The sequence below is a fragment of the Podarcis bocagei genome (genome assembly GCF_964188305.1).
Source record: "Podarcis bocagei genome assembly, chromosome: 12".
Taxonomy (NCBI): Eukaryota; Metazoa; Chordata; class Lepidosauria; order Squamata; family Lacertidae; genus Podarcis; species Podarcis bocagei.
In genome coordinates this window covers 20,310,424-20,326,698 of record NC_138137.1, presented here as the reverse complement: position 1 = coordinate 20,326,698, position 16,275 = coordinate 20,310,424, and the positions used below count along the sequence as shown (strand labels likewise).

The window sequence follows — 16,275 nt, the reverse complement described above, 5'->3', positions numbered from 1 at the left end:
TCAAATGAGCAACATTATGTAGAATTATTAATATGGCCATAATAAAGATTAGACTAGATTGTTGTCCTCTTTGGTTTATATTAAAATTGCACTGAGAGGCGTACTAATTTAATAGTCTGCATAGATAACTTTTTTAAAAAATGTGCTAAGGGTATGTGCTGCAGAATAAGGGCCAGAGCTTATGTAGTATGTAATAAACATCATCACAGTATAATTGATTTAACCAACCCAGGGACTTTGAGAAGAAAAATAAGATTATCTTTTAAATTATAAATAGTCCACTAATTACTTCTGGCTTTAGATTATCTTTATACAAATCTCATAAAGAGACTGTGATATTTCCCTCATCTGCAAGAAATCAAAGTGGCCCATGCAACAATTTGCAAGGAAATTATATACTTAAGGTAGAACCAGCCGTCCTACCCAAAGGGATCTGTTAATAATTATGCAAATTCTCTCACCTCAGTATGCATATATTTGCGTAAAATATGTCTTGCTGCTATGCATATGATAACGTTTAATGCAGAACAGTTTAAGCAATATAATAAAATGGTAAAGCTTAATGATTCCGAACGTATAACTCAATGACCAAATATAATGGCTTGTTTCTATGCAATAGTAAATTCCTATACCCTCTAAAGAGCTGTCAGCTTAATTTGTTTATTTCACACAGTTGATAACTTGCTTGCAATCCTGGCTAACTAGATTTCAAATGGATAGCTGCCTACAGCAATTATTTTAATAAAAGCTGAACATCTTGAGGCAGGGGAAACAATTAAGAGGGTGCTTGCTGGCCTCCCTGTATTTCAATCACTCTAAATTCCTCACTTTGTCCCACAAAAACATGCTCTTCTTCAGTAATTTTGCCCTGCTTGTGATGATGGACAACAACTAAACCAGAGCATGAAACTGTTGTTTTAATAAAGGCATTCAGGAATGTCTTCTCTTTCCCCAGTTCCACAGCATTTAGGCATGTGCCAAACCATTAGCACACTTAGCTCAGTGTCATCTACCCTGATTGGCAATGCCTCTCAAGGATTTCACACAGGAGTCTTCCCCAACTCTGCCCAGAGATGTCAAAGGTTGAATCTGGGACCCTGCACTTGCAATGGATGTGCTCTGTCACCGAGCCCATCCCTTCCTCTTCTGTATGTTGTTGCAAGGAACATAGCAGTCAGAATGGCACAGAGAAGTGCAAAAGAAGAATGAGTGCAAATGCAAGGGGTATACAGTAAAATGTACGCAGGATTAGCAGAGTGCCACCTGGAATAGAACCAGGAATTCTCACTGCTCTTTGCAGTTGCCCCATGTGGAGAGCCACTAGATCTGCGGTTAGTGCAGTATTCTCAGGATCCAAATTGAGCTGACCTTTGAACTTTCCTAGACAAGGTTTCCTGGGCTGAGCAACGCCAAGCAATACATTCCAGCTTGATCCAGCCAAAGCGAAGAATGTGCGAATCAATGAATATGGTATGGACCATTCTTCAACTCTCACCCATTGAAATCAGTTAAAAGGGCTTAACTTGGTCTGAATTGTAAATTTAGTATTCTCCCGCACATACAGTGTTATATTGGGGAACATGACCAAGTTATCTCAGTGACAAGGAGGACTGCATAAAGGTAAGCGGGTGTTTGCTTGGGGTGTCATACGAACCAGCGCAACTTGCAATTAGACCCACGCATAGGTGATGCCTACAAAAGAGTGAGGCTTTTTCCTCAATAACTGGTGCCTGGGAGTGGGGAATGACAGTGGGGTGTTAAGAGGACAGGCCTAGATACACTACGTGGCCAGCCCTTCATCCCGTAAGCTAGGATGAAATAAGTGTTGCAAGTGTTGCAGTAAGAATCAACTGCCGGTCTACTTGGCTTCTGCACATGTGCACCATCTGGTCCATTGTCTCCGGCAGCCAAGCTTGTGTTGGGCCAGCTCTGACAGCCCCACTGCAAAGCTGCTGAAAGCGGGTTGACCAGGGTGGTGGTCAATGTGGACTGAACTACAAGGGTTGCTTGTGGTGAAACACAACTTCCAAGCCCAGCTCAGCTAGCAATATATTCAGTCCACATTTTCAGCTCACCAACTTGAATTGTGAACAAGCCCTCAACCACCATTTTAGCTTAGACAGCAGGAAACATCGCTCCCCAGGAGTCATCAGTTCAGCTTCAAACTCCAAAGCAAAAATGTGGCTAGTAAGCACTCGCTGCGGTTTCATGCAGCATTGTATTGAAGAGCCTTAAATCTGTCTCGTATGCAGCTTTTGGACTTTAGAGCAGATCTAAAGCAGCTAGATTCAGGAAGACCTGGCAACATATCAGCATGCAAAACCGTGTACATTTTAGGGTTAAAAAACTGAACTGATTTCTGTAGGATCTCTTTTCGGTAAATTATTCAGCACCATTTAAAACTGCTCAACTGCCAGATTGTACAATCCCCAATGTAACTTTTTGTTAGAAAACAAATGTTTAAAGACAAGCTTGGCTGCAGAAAGTGCTAATGAACTTGCATCTGGTTGGGAGAGGCGTAGCAGCAGGAGCAGAGGGCAGAGGAGATAACGAAACCCTTAACAAGGGAGGCATCAAGTCATAAAAACAGCAACACTTATAAATGACTTCTTTGTTAGCCACAGTGCTGCAGCCCCATCATCTGCGTAGCTGGAGCAAAATGTTGCTGAGAAGGTTGTAATCAGGCTGTTACAGACTGTTTTCACAGCTCTTCATAGGACTAAAACAGCAACTGGAGAATCAGGTTCTGGCATCAGATCTTAGCCTAAAAATTTACAAACACCCGATGCAACTGTGATGTGAAATAACAAGTACCTGCATGTGTGAGGATGAAGAAACAATTTATGGATAACATCCCTGCCACTGTCCTAAGTTCTGAGACTTTCACACTGTTCTACCCTATGTATTCTCATTAGCCATCCCATTCCCTAGACAGCGGTATGGGGTGGGGGAGAGAAGCTTGAAGCTTATGCTGCCCCCTCACCCCACAAACAGATTTCCTCATTATTTCCAGAGGGACAGCTATCTTTGTCTCTTGCAGCAAAAGTGGAAGAGCCTTGTGGCATCTTAAAGAGGAGCAAATTGATTACCTCATACATTTTTCTGGATCGCTTTATCAGATGCATGGTGCTGTCCTCAGTTGCAGGTAATTGTACCTGTGGTGTGTGTGCATATCTATATGTAGGGGGGGAGGTTGTAAACAGAGAGGTCAGAAGGAGATGAAAGCCAGAAAAATAAGGACAGTGATAATTACCCTACCTTAGTAACAGTAGCTATTTACAAAAAGAACAACCACAAAAAACATTTTACAATAGAGACATCCTGGAATTGTAAGCCAATTGACACATGTAGTGTGATAAAAATCCATTGTGGAGATTCAATCTGCAGCTGATGGTGCTGAACCTCTTGATGTATTGTAATTCAGCAGCTTCCCTGCTGCTGTCTCCCTTTGAAGATCTTTTGTTCAAAGAGGGCCATCTTAAGATTAGTTACAGAGTGTGTGCTGGCAGGCTGAAATGTTTCCCCACTGGCTTTCCATTTCTGAAGACACATTTGTTGCCTCCTACTTCTGGATATCTGCATTTTACAAAAACAGGCCAAAGGGCATTGTTGGCAAATAATTGCTTACATGTCATCCTTAGATGCTGTGGAGGACGTTATCAGGTCCTGTAATAGTGCTGTCAGGGCAGCTTTCTGGGCAGAGCTGGCATCTGGGTCCATAACTCTCTTGAGTGTCATGTTGTTGATGGTAAATAGCAGGTTTAGGTTAAGAGGCTGTTTGTTGGTAAGTTTTACCCTCTTTGGATTTTTAATTGGATTTTAAAAATGGTTTGTGCTTTTAAAAAAGGTTTATCCACCTTGGATAAAGGGCAGGTAAGAAAAATTATGAATGAATGAATGAATGCAGGTCTGGCATCCAAGGCCTGTTAAAAGGAAATGTCATTGTCCAGGACGGACTGTAAATCATTGATGGTACAGCTGAGTGGTCTTAACCGTTGACTGTAAATTACAAGTGGTGGTCATTTTCTCTTCTAGGTCTGTTCTGCAGAAGATTGTTCCTGGGTACCAATCTGACCTTGCTGGCCTGTTTTTTCACTTTGTTTGGTGGGAACTATAGATTTCATCACAGGTAATCTATAACACAGTTGTCACAATCTAATGATAAGGAGTTCACATGAAGCATGTATACCAACAATTAGAACCATAAAATGTGTACAGTCTTCTGTTTACTGTTTACCATACTGTTAAAATTCTTTATGGAAAAAATACTAATAATTTATGATTTTTATGATTTGTTTGTTGCGGAATTAAATTTTATTCTGAAAAGTCATGCAAGGTGAAACTTTTTTTCTAGTGCATATATTGTAATACCTTACACACAGCTTGCTCTTTAATTAAACAATTAAAAACAATTTTGAACGCAGAAACAAAACTGAATCCAATATAGGCACAGACTGGGATAAAGATCTCCACTTAAAAGGCTTGTTGGAAAACAATGGACTTCAATTGGTGCTGAAAATAATAATAATAATAATAATAATAATAATAATAATAATAATTTAATAATTTATTATTTATACCCCGCCCATCTGGCTGGGCCTCCCCAGCCACTCTGGGCGGCTTCCATAAAAACCAAAAATACAGTAAAAAAAGACAATAGAGATGGTGCCTGTCTGATATGTAACTAGGTAAAAAGGTAAAGGGACCCCCTGACTGTTAGGTCCAGTCGCGGACGACTCTGGGGTTACGGCGCTCATCTCGCTTTACTGGCTGAGGGAGCCGGCGTTTGTCCACAGACAGCTTCCGGGTCATGTGGCCAGCATGACTAAGCCGCTTCTGGCGAACCAGAGCAGCGCATAGAAACACCGTTGACCTTCCCGCCGGGAAACACTTTTTGGCGTGCTTTCGAACTGTTTGGTTGGTAGGAGCAGGGACTGAACAACAGGAGCTCACCCCGTCACAGGGAATCAAACTGCCAACCTTCTAATCAGCAAGCCCAAGAGGCTCAGTGGTTTAGACCACAGCGCCACCCACGTCCCTAGACTAACTAGAGGGAGCTCCAAAGGGAAGGTGCCACTACACTAAAGGCTCAATTCCAGTATCTTGCAGAGCAGACCTCTTGATGAAATGATATGTGCAGTAGGCCCTCTCCTATGGAGAACAGTGATGGTATCCTTTGATAATCCATGGCACATCCTATATCCTCAAACTACAGATTGATGCCATCTTTGCTAGCTAAAATTATGCCATGTTTAAGAGACTCTCTAACATCTCACTCTAACCTCTTTCCAAGCTCTTACTCTTGTAAAAATGTTATAAAAAGAAATATTTATTATTTTGAACAAACTAATACTGAGTTATGTTTAAATCTGAGGGAAGGAAACATTGCCATCTAAATATAATATGTTATGCAAAATGATGGCAAAGCCACAAATATTCAAAACTTGGACCTTGAATCTTTTTGCTTCCTTAAAAAGAAAATGCTCCAGAGCTGAAGGGGATAAATTGGCACAGATTTTGGAGCAAGACTGCAGGGAATATTAATAACAAAACATGTAATTAATAGGACTACTATAAATTAAGTTATCCCCCATCAGATGTCTTAGCAAAAACACATGCATAAAAACAATACACCTCGGCCACATTTTAAAATGACTGAGCTCTAATGTACGCAGCCAGCTACATCTGTTATTTTTGTGCCATATTCCAATCCGTACTGGTGATAAAAGACTGTACAAGATGTAGTAAATTACTGCCTTTTTGATAGGAAACACAGATCCAAAATACCAGTCTGCCAAGGAACAAAAGCTCTATAGAATCTAAGGAACTATTTTGTAAGCACTTCAACCATATGCAGATAAAGTACCTGAACAAAAATGATGGGAACACATCAAACTCTAGGACAGAGAGCTTGTGGAGTTTAAGTTGTTCGAGATCACTTATGTAAGGAGCAGCCTTTATTCCAAAAGCAGGGGTGGGAAACCTGTGATCCTCCAAATGTTGCTGAACTTCCACCACTCCCAGACAGCATGCCCAGTAGAAATTATGGGAGTTATAATTCAACCACATCTGGAAGACCCCAGATTCCTCCCTAGCCATGCTTTATTCAAAGAAGCTTCCTTCATTCCAGAGCATTGCAATCCCATGATCAATGTTGCTTGTTTCAAACGCTACAATATTAAAGTGCCCCTCATTTCTGAACTGCTTAGTTAGCAGAACTCAGATATTCATAGGAGTGACACTTCCATTACAGGCTGAATGGTAGAACCGTCCCTCAGAATATATATATATATTTAAGAGTGTGTGTACAAAATACAGTTATAGACAACCGCAAACTTGTTTAATTTTTACATATGACAACTCACAGCCTGTGGTCTAATAACTTGGCAAGTTTCTCCCACAGAGACGGACTGTTTGCTCCCTGCCCACACTTCACGGTTGGATTACTGGCTGCCTCTGAATCTTCCCACCACCTCCACTCTCCAAAGACAAAAACAAGAGCTGCTAAGAGGAAACAGATCCACTAAGTCTCCATTGACCATTTACTCAGATTTCCCTTCCATTGCCTGAGTTTGAACTCAACCTTGTCTCAGCCTGGCTGAGATTTTAGATCCTGCTCCCTTACATTAAGAGCTTCTCAACAGGAACCCTGCTGGATCAGGCTGAGGGTCCTTCTAATTAAGCATCCTATTTCTAACAGAAACCAGCCTGATACCTGTAGGAAGCATTCAAGTGGGTATGAAAGCAACATCCCTCCCTGTTTTATTTCCTGGTGCTTAATGATAGACTACGTCTGAATACGAAGGTTCCGTATAGCAATCAGAATTAATAGCCACCAATAGACAAATGGCCCCATTTGGTGCAGAGCTGTCATTTCGAGATGTATATACTGGTTACTTAGAATTTGTTTTCTATGAATACTTGAGTGGTTGTCTGTTTCCTCTGTTTACCACTTCTGTACTTTTGAGAAAAACTGGCAAAGCCACTTTTGGAAAGTGCTACATAAGTGTTCAGTTTCATGACTCCTGCAGATGTAAAGAAGAAACCTAGGCCTTAATCCCTTCACATTGCTGTGCGAAAATGTCTAAAACAGGAGGTCAAACAGAATCACTTTATAGGAAGCATTTATGCATGCTGTTCGAGAAAATGCACTTGTTGCCTCCTGATTCTTTTTAAGGTAAAGATTATTTTTTTTAAAAAAAAATGATAGTACAGTGGTACCTTGGTTCTTGAACAGCTTAGTTATCTAACAAATCAGCTCGTGTTCCTGTTTGCAAACGTTTTCAGAAGCTGAACATCCGACGCGGCTTCCGCTTGAGTGCAGGAAGCTCCTGCAGCCAAATGGAAACCACACCTTGGTTTTCAAACGCACCTTGGATTCCCAGAATGGATTACGGTAAGTTCGAGAACCAAGATATCACTGTACGCTGCTTGCATTGTGCAATTAGTAAAACCTACTTGAAACTTGTTTTAAACAGATCTACTTAAAGTGTTCATTGTAATTTGATGTTTTTAATGATATTTTTACGGATATCTTTGTGAATTTTGTTCTTATATGTTGTATTCCACCTTGTTGTATTCCACATTTTAAATGAAAGTGTGGATTATACATTCACAATTTTTTAAAAAAACACCAACTGTTTTGCTTTAAAAATAAAAATAAAAACCTTTCTAGCATATGATTGGCAAAACTGCCAATATTTGTTGACTTTCTTAACTATAATAATTCCAGGTCATGCTTATTTTCTGGCCTGACTCGTTCTCACTCTTCACTACAGACCATTTAAAGCACATTCAATGCAAATATAAAGTAAATAGCTTCCCCCAAAGAATACTGGGAACTGGAATTTGCTAAGGGTGCTGAGACTTTAGCTCTATGAGGGGTAAACTACTATTCCTAGGATTCTTTTGGGAAAGCCATGTGCTTTAAATGTGCAATGGATGTGTTGTAAATCTATGGTGTCAATCTACACAAAGTCCCTTTGCTGAGACAGAACTGAATCTTATAATAACTCATTTTATCTCTTCATTCAGGTGCATGGGTGTAGCCGGGGGCAGGTTTTATGTTGTGGGGGGCAGAACTGAGCTATCTGTGATGCGCTTGGTCAGTTATTTAAGTATTTTTTATTAATTTACTTGATTTTGGGGCTACACCCAGGTTTGTGTGGCTGTGGGTATTTGTGGCTGAAGATAGAAAACAGCACATCCGTCACACTGAATGTTCATATTGATTTCTAACTGCAGTTTTATCACTTCTTTTATTCGTTACTTTGAATTCTATGGAATTGCAATTGTTACAACGGTCAGAACAATCATTACGTGGTCTACCCAGACCCTCAGCAATTTTCAAATTGTCCATGGGGGAAAACATCTGGGAGCAATTGAACTAGGTGGTTAACTTTACGACAGTTACTTTAAATACAAATGTTTACAATATTTGGTTACTGTCATTTTAAATGGTACATCAAATACAAAAGAGGGCTGCTGCAACTAAGAGGATAGTTATGTGACTTTCAGTTCCTTTCCCTTAAAATAGAAGAGGGGGGCTTTTTTTGGCTCCATGGGCCAGATCCTTATTAAGATCAGTTTTCTTTCCTTCTTGTTTTTCCATCTAAAAATGTTTCTGTGCCTGAAAAACTGACTTAATAGCTAGACTTCCGGGGAGGCGCCTCCGGCAATGGCTGGATTCCTCTGATCGGGAGGAATCAGCCCCGTGGAAATCTGGGTCTGGCCGCCACGGCGAAGGTGGAGACCCATTAAAAATCACAGGCGGGAGAAGCCTGTGAGCGTGGGATTCGGCGGGCACCTTTTGCGCCTCCCCCACTCGCGGGGAAACCCGATTTCGGGGATCAGGAGCAATGTGGGGTGAGCGGTGCGGTGCTTCGAATCATCTGCTTCTTCCACGGAGCGAAGCCGCATAGCTGTTGTCGGAGAGCGCTGACTTTTTCCTGTGGACAATTTGACTCTAAAGTAACTACCCGTGAGTAGAGTTTAATCGGGAAAATTGGATTTTAAAAAACGTCTAATTTGGCATCGAAACGGGGAAGGTTCAATACAGGAAGTCCGCTTTCCCCTTTTGTAAATAGACTGAAGCAATTGAGGCTGCAAGCTGAAGTCTTGGAAAGCCTTTTGTAAAGACTATAATCCCCCCCTTGGAGGCAGGAGAAGGGGGGGGAGTTGTGGACTGAGTCTGCCTGCGGAAGGGACCAAGAGAGGCAAAATACCGCCGCTCGGACCCTGGGAATGGGCTGCTAGTAGGTCCGACGTTTGGTGGGATGTTTATTGACAGCGTTTGGATCGTTCATTGACAGCTAGCATAAGAGAAGATACATTGTTTCTACTGTCTCCAGCAGTGAAAGTAACTTTGAAATTAGTTTTGGGTCGTTTCAACTATGCCTATAAGAGGATATTATGTATCAATACAAATAGAAACTGTTCCCCTCTAGTGGAAGTTCTTGAAACTGGCGGCTACATAAGATCTGGGCTGGGAAATTTCCAGCAGTAAGATAACACCCGTGAGACTGTGAGATTGACCTTGAATCTATTGAGTGTTATGGCAGATGGGAAAGACGGAATGTCGCCAGAAGAGGCCTTAGCGGTTGTATTAGTGAAAATAAATGACTTGCTGGAACAAATTCACAAGAAAATGGATGTGATAAATATGAAAGTGGATGCTGCAAATATTAAAACTGACTTAATGGTAGAAAGTTTAAATAACCTGGGACAAAAGGTGAATACTAATATAGAAACCACCCTGAAATTGATACAGGAATCTATCCTGATACGGCAAACTGCGGATGAAGTTAAGGAGAAAACCCTTGCTGCTGAAGTTAAAGTAATTCAGCTGGAGAGAGTCCCATCCATTCAAGGACAACTTTATGAATTCAAGCTGACACTGGTTATGACTGAACTTAAAGAGAAACAGATGAAATTGAGGATCAGAGCCCTACCCGAGGAAAATGTGAATTTATTCAAGGGCAATTGTGAAGGACGTTGGCTTGAAGAGAAGGGGGATTTGGAAACAGGGTTAAATTGGAAGTGGTTATTGTTGGGCCGAGTTGTTGTGGTGGGGATGAGGGTTGCTGTGATGTTGGGGATGCTGTTTTTGTTTCAAACATTGCAAGCTTTGGATGGGAAGGATTGTTTCAGGAGGTGGCAGAGGGACGTCTCTAGATTTGTTTGGCAGGGCAGGAAGCCCCGAGTAAAACTTAAGATATTAATGGATGCTAAAGAAGGAGGTGGACTTGCCCTGCCAGACCCCTAAGTTTTGTTGTGAATCATCTGCTTCTTGCTGGCTGAGAGAATCGGCAGAATCCGAGACCAGGGAGAAGAGCTGGTGGAAGAAGACTGGAAGTTTAAAGACTATTTATAGAAATATTGCAAAATTAATGAATGTTAGAACACAGTTGGAATGAAGTTATATGGCTTTAGCAGAAATGTTATAAGGAATTAAGTATAAATAGATCAATAGAGTATTAAAGGGAACAAAATAAGGTTAGAATGTGTTAAGATAATTATAGGATAGAAAACAGGGGAGGATGGAAAGGAATTGCTGAAATAATTAATTGATGTGGAATACAAAAAGGGAGGTGTGAGGAAGTCGTGGAAATAAGCGAACAAAAGATATGACATTGAAATTGTTTAATATGTTTTAAATGGTCTTTGTTTTGTTTTATTTGTCTTATGTGTTAGTTTTGTAGTGTTTTTGTATTGTCTTGTTTTTCGTTTGTGTTTTTTTTTTCCTTTTTTCCTTTTTTGTTTGTAGTGTTTAAATTTAAATTTTTGGAAACTCAATAAATATTTTTTTTTAAAAAAAAAAACTGACTTAATAAAAATAATCTATACAAATGAGTACCAAAAAAATCATTTTTCATGTGATCATAAATAAAAGGGCAGAAATCTGTTGTGTGGTTTTTCTTTGATTACTGACAGAATTTTGTAACACAATGGACATGAATGGGTATGTATGTATGTATGTATAAATAATAGCTTGTAGACCACCTCCCAGTCACAGCTGCCTGGAACACTCCCTTGACTATTTCCCAACATTCCATACTAACAATTATTATTATTTATGTTGAAATACTGCATGATGTATTTTGCCTCCCACCCCCTCCTCACATTTTTCCTAACATGAAGAACCAAAGGAAGACTGGGGCAAAGGCAATAGATGAAAATCCAGCAAGTTACCCCCAATGGAATCCAACCGAAAGCAACAGAAAGAAGATTAAGTTGTTCTGACTATGTTCAGTATCTTTTATTTCATTGGCATTTAGTCATGACTAACTTTTACTGGATTGTGCCCAAGGAAGAGGAAAACCAGTTAAAAGGAGATGACAGACTAAGAGCCAAGAAGATCAATCATAGGACAGAAATCCCAGGTGATCCCATAAAGGACATCTTTCTCCTTAATATTAGTTTCCTAGTTTCTGTAGATATTTTTTTATGACTGGAAACAGTAAAGTTCATAGCTTTTCAATGCAGTAAGAAATGTGAACTCTGTTCCAGATGCCAGAAGTAATTTATTATAAAATAAATAAGCAAACGTGTCCATGAAGTGACAGACACATCAAATTTATAACACACCATCATCTGCTCTCTGAAAATGGAAAACTAATTTATGCCTTTTTGTCACTTGCTACATTCTTCTTTACTTTCTTAACTTCTGGTGAAGTAAGGTCTTGCCAACATCTGTAGAGGAAGCAGATTTAAACCATTCTCTCCCTGCTTCTGAAAACCAATGCCAGAGACAGCTTAAATACTTTCATACGGTACACGTCCACTGTGTGTGTCTTGGGCCCATGCAAGTAAATAAAGCAAAGTGTAAAATCATGATTCATGTCTATTTCTTTCTTAAATCTGTATCTTTGCTTTGTTGCAAAGCAGCCAGATTTGTTCTCTGGGAGTTTGATGGTTGTTCCTTCTGAATGTGCAAAATGACGAAGATAAGTGTAAGGAGCTGTGATATGCTAAACATTTTGCAAAGTTTGATTGTTCCTGTTTCAGATGATGCTAAAATATTCACACTCCAAAAACCGACCTTCCACTCCCACAAATGTTTGCATTTATTTGTCTCCTGGTGTACAGATGAGGTGGTGCAATTTTGTCCTACTTAGAATAATAGAACTGTAGTGACCACGAGGGCCACCAAGGCCAACCCCCTGCAATACAAGAATATTTTTGCCCAACAAGGAGCTCATGACCCTAAAATTAAGAGTCTCATGCTACCCCAGTGGCTTTGAAACAGTTTCTTCACTATATGATCCCAGCCAGTGAGGGATCATATAGTAAACATCTTGATGTTATTGTACCCTGTGGGTAGTCAAATTTGCCTATATGAACAGTTTAAGCATTTGTTTCATTTTAATGGATTTTTATTGCATATTGCATGTTATCCTTGCAAATTGCTTCGGGACTTCTTTTGTGCAGGGCAATACATAAACTGACTAAATCTAATCCAATCTAATCTATATGTCACTTTCATTGAGAGTAAACAAAGTGTCCCATTGCCCTCACTCTAAATGTGGGAGAAGATGGAACATTTCCTCATTTCCAAGGCTGATGCTTCCTCCCTTGTCACCTTGCACTAGTGTTTTCCTTGATCCTCAGCGCTATGCCCCAGTCCACCTCTAGCTGTGTGTAGAGGAAATATAATATAGAGAAAACTGCAGAATCAGATGCACAGCTGAATGAATATACAGTCATACCTCGGGTTGAATGTGCTTCAGGTTGAGCGCGTTACTTCTGGGTTTCGCCGCTCGCTCATGTGCAGACGCTCAAAATGACATCATGCGCATGCGTGGAAGGGGCAAAACGCGACCTGCGCATGTGCAGACGCGCCGTTGCGTCTTACATTCCATTCAGGATGTAAACGGGGCTCTGGAACGGATCCCATTCGCATCCCGAGGTACCCCTGTACCTAGATAAGAATGTGTGATTGGGCTAAAGTGAAGGAGCAGTTTCCCATTTGCCTTAGCAGCAGGGACCCATTTTCCCAAACATCAGACTCCTTGCAAACAAAGCTGCCCAGGAGGACTCCCCTGCTGTAAGTACCTGCAGGTCCTGTCCCTGCCACTCACCACCTGGCCCATAAGGATGGCTGCCACTGCTGCTGTTGCTGCCCAGGAGAACTCAGAACAGCGCAGAGGTCTTTTTAAAAAAAAAAATTCTTTTTTACCTTTTTTAATTCTTTTTGGTGTGGGGGGTGGGATGGATGTTTAGTTGGGTTTGGGAATTTGTTTATTTCACATCATATGTAACCAATATATGAAAAAGACTTTGCAACCCAAGAAAAGTAACAATGCACGTACTTTTGTAAACAAAGAAAGTCTTCAATAATAATTGTTGTTGTTTTTTAAAAAAAGAACATAGTCATCATGGTCAGTAGTGCCAAGTCCTAAAAATGTTTACTGTTTACCTTTTTTAATGAAAGCATGTCAGTATCAGCTGCAGTAGGAATAGGAAAAGTTCAAAAAGTTGTTAAAATAGTTTGAGAATGGCCTAGAATTGATCTTTTTAAAATTGAGAAGTTAAATTGTCACTTTTCTTTTTTGTTGTATTCATTTCAAAGAGCTTTTTTGTTCAGCCATACAGCTGAAGTACTCTACAAAGCTAAGGTGTGCTCCACAAATAAGGCCTTTAATGAAATATGAAACTGCGGTAAAACCACAGCATCCAGTAACATAGCGTTTTGAGTATATTTTTGTGGCAGAATAACAGCACGGAACTATCAGATGAGCTAATAAATTAGTTTGTACTGGACAGCTCTTCACATACATGCCTACATGCCAAATCCAAGATTGGGAAAGTCTAGCTCAAAGAACCTCGTTGTGGCTTCAGTTAGAGATTCTTAATATGCAAAATCTGTACCCTTATTGTGCTTTGAGACCTTCTACCTACAGTGGCAAGGTCATCACTGAATCGCTTGCTATTGCTGAACTAAAACTGGAAAACAGAGTTTATGGATATTTCATATCCTGCAAAATCCTTCCTTGGCAGTGTCCCACTTCTTAGCAGAAGGGTGCAGAACTGTGTTTGTTTGTATGTTTGTTTGTTGCAATAATAATAATAATTTATTATTTATACCCCGCCCATCTGGCTGGGTTTCCCCAGCCACTCTGGGCGGCTTCCAACAGAATATTAAAATACAATAGTCTATTAAACATTAAAAGCTTCCCTAAACAGGGCTGCCTTCAGATGTCTTCTAAAAGTCTGGTAGTGGTTTTTCTCTTTGACATCTGATGGGAGGGCGTTCCACAGGGCAAGTGCCACTACCAAGAAGGCCCTCTGCCTGTTTCCCTGTAACCTGGCTTCTCTCAGCGAGGGAACCACCAGAAGGGCCTCGGCAGTGGACCTCAGTGTCTGGGCAGAACAATGGGGGTGGAGATGCCCCTTCAGGTATACTGGACCAAGGCCGTTTAGGGCTTTAAAGTTCTGCACCAACACTTTGAATTGTGCTCGGAAACATACTGGGAGCCAATGTAGGTCTTTCAAGACCAGTGTTATGTGGTCTCAGTAGCTGCTCCCAATCACCAGCCTAGCTGCCGCATTCTGGATTAGTTGTAGTTCAAAGGTAGCCCCACAAAGAGTGCATTGCAGTAGTCCAAGTGAGAGATAACTAGAGAATGCACCACTCTGCGGAGACAGTCTGCGGGCAGAATAATGTTGGGGAAGAAGAAAAAGGAGAGGAAGTGGTAAACTTATATTCTTATACTTAGTGCTTATGTGGGGGTTTTTATGTCAGCATCATTTGGGTAGGTTCTTTTTCTGTTTGTTCATTATGTTTCCTCGATGGTGAAAGTGGTTGGGTGGGGACCCCAGGGCATGGTTGGTTATGTTTAGTTGGCTGCAGTGAGATTTGTTTGCGTGGGGTGGGGAGTTGTTGGGTCAAGTTCACTCCTGACAGGTTCACTCCAGTGTCTGGGAATTGCAGGTGGGCAGAATGCCGTTGCACTCAGGTTCTATTTGCAGGCTCCCTATCTGGTTGGCCACTGTGATAATAGGCTGCTGGACTAAATGGGTCATTGGCTTGATCCAGTAGGGCTCATCTTTCCTTACGAGAAGCACTAGGCAAGGTGACTACAGCCACCACCTTCTTTATTCCCTTCAATGCTTCTGGGCCCTGTTCCTAAAGTACATAACATCAGGGTTCAGTAGAATTACCGGTAGTGGGGGAATACTACAACTGCCTCATCTTGCACTTTTTTTGCACCAGACTGAGTACTGGGCAGCCAGAACTGCCCACCCACCCCATTTCCTGATAAGCTCTCTTTCGTGAGGATTACAATAATATTACTGAGGGGGGCCCCCTCAAAATTGATACCAGCACTGAGTAAATATATGTCAGTTCCTTTAGTACTCAGATTCAAGAATAACAAGGCCAACAGAAACACTAACAATAGCTAATACCAACATGCACCTTAAATGCTCTCTGAATATTTTAAAGCTCAAGTAGGTAGATGCATCTGTTTCAGAAATTCCCACCTATACAGAAGTGAAAAGGTGCGAAAAACTAAAACGATGATATAACATTTATCTCTCACTTGTTATTGAAATTAAAATGGACCACATCTAAAACAAAGCGCAGCCCTACAAGCTTTATGCTCGGATAATGTAATTCAGCCATAGTCTTATAAGTAAAAGTAAATAAAATTAAATGACGTTTTCCCTCAGTTCGTTTGGGAAGCGTGTTGTCAAATTATGCACAGCACATATAAAATGTTTTACAGTGGCAATTAGAACATATATCAAAGCTTAACTGAAGAAAATGGGGGATCTCTATATTTACTTCAGTTAGATTAGATCCAAGGTGAAGATCGTTCTATTAGCTTCCCCTCTGTATGAAGAGAGGGGAGGAAATGTGTATCCAGTTTTTCTGTTTGTCTTACTCTCTGTACACTGACCAATCCACAATATTATAATTCCTGGCCAATTTCTGGCTCATTACTGGCCTCAGTAAGCAGAAGCAGCTGTGATACTTATAGTTTTGTGATCCTTCACCTCATGGGAAACGTAACATAGCAAGCCATTTAGCTGATCTCCACTGCATTTGGACAAGCAAAACAATACAATCAAAGTGGGAAGATTCATAGAGTTGAAACACTTTCAAAAGTGAGTTGTATTTGTTTTCTCAAAAGGAAAAATAAACTTGGGCTCAGTGGTTACAGGCTGGACGAGTAGTTGGTGTCAGTCAAATATGTATTATCTAACCAGTTAGATAATTACAAGTAGAAGCTAGTGACTCCGAAAGAATTAGGATTGCATAAATCTTGATAA

General features: G+C 40.6%; 1 protein-coding gene across 2 annotated transcripts in view; it reads right to left on the bottom strand.

Moving 5' to 3' along the window:
• Positions 1-3,224, bottom strand: part of ZNF385D (zinc finger protein 385D) — a 560,232-nt gene extending 557,008 nt beyond the window's left edge. The window contains exon 1 of one of the 2 annotated variants that reach the window (XM_081164656.1): positions 3,090-3,224. The gene's annotated coding sequence lies outside the window, so the exon portion shown is untranslated. The remainder of the gene's footprint in view (positions 1-3,089) is intronic. The other variant, XM_081164666.1, reaches the window with a different exon arrangement.
• Between the last annotated feature and the right edge of the window lie 13,051 nt (positions 3,225-16,275).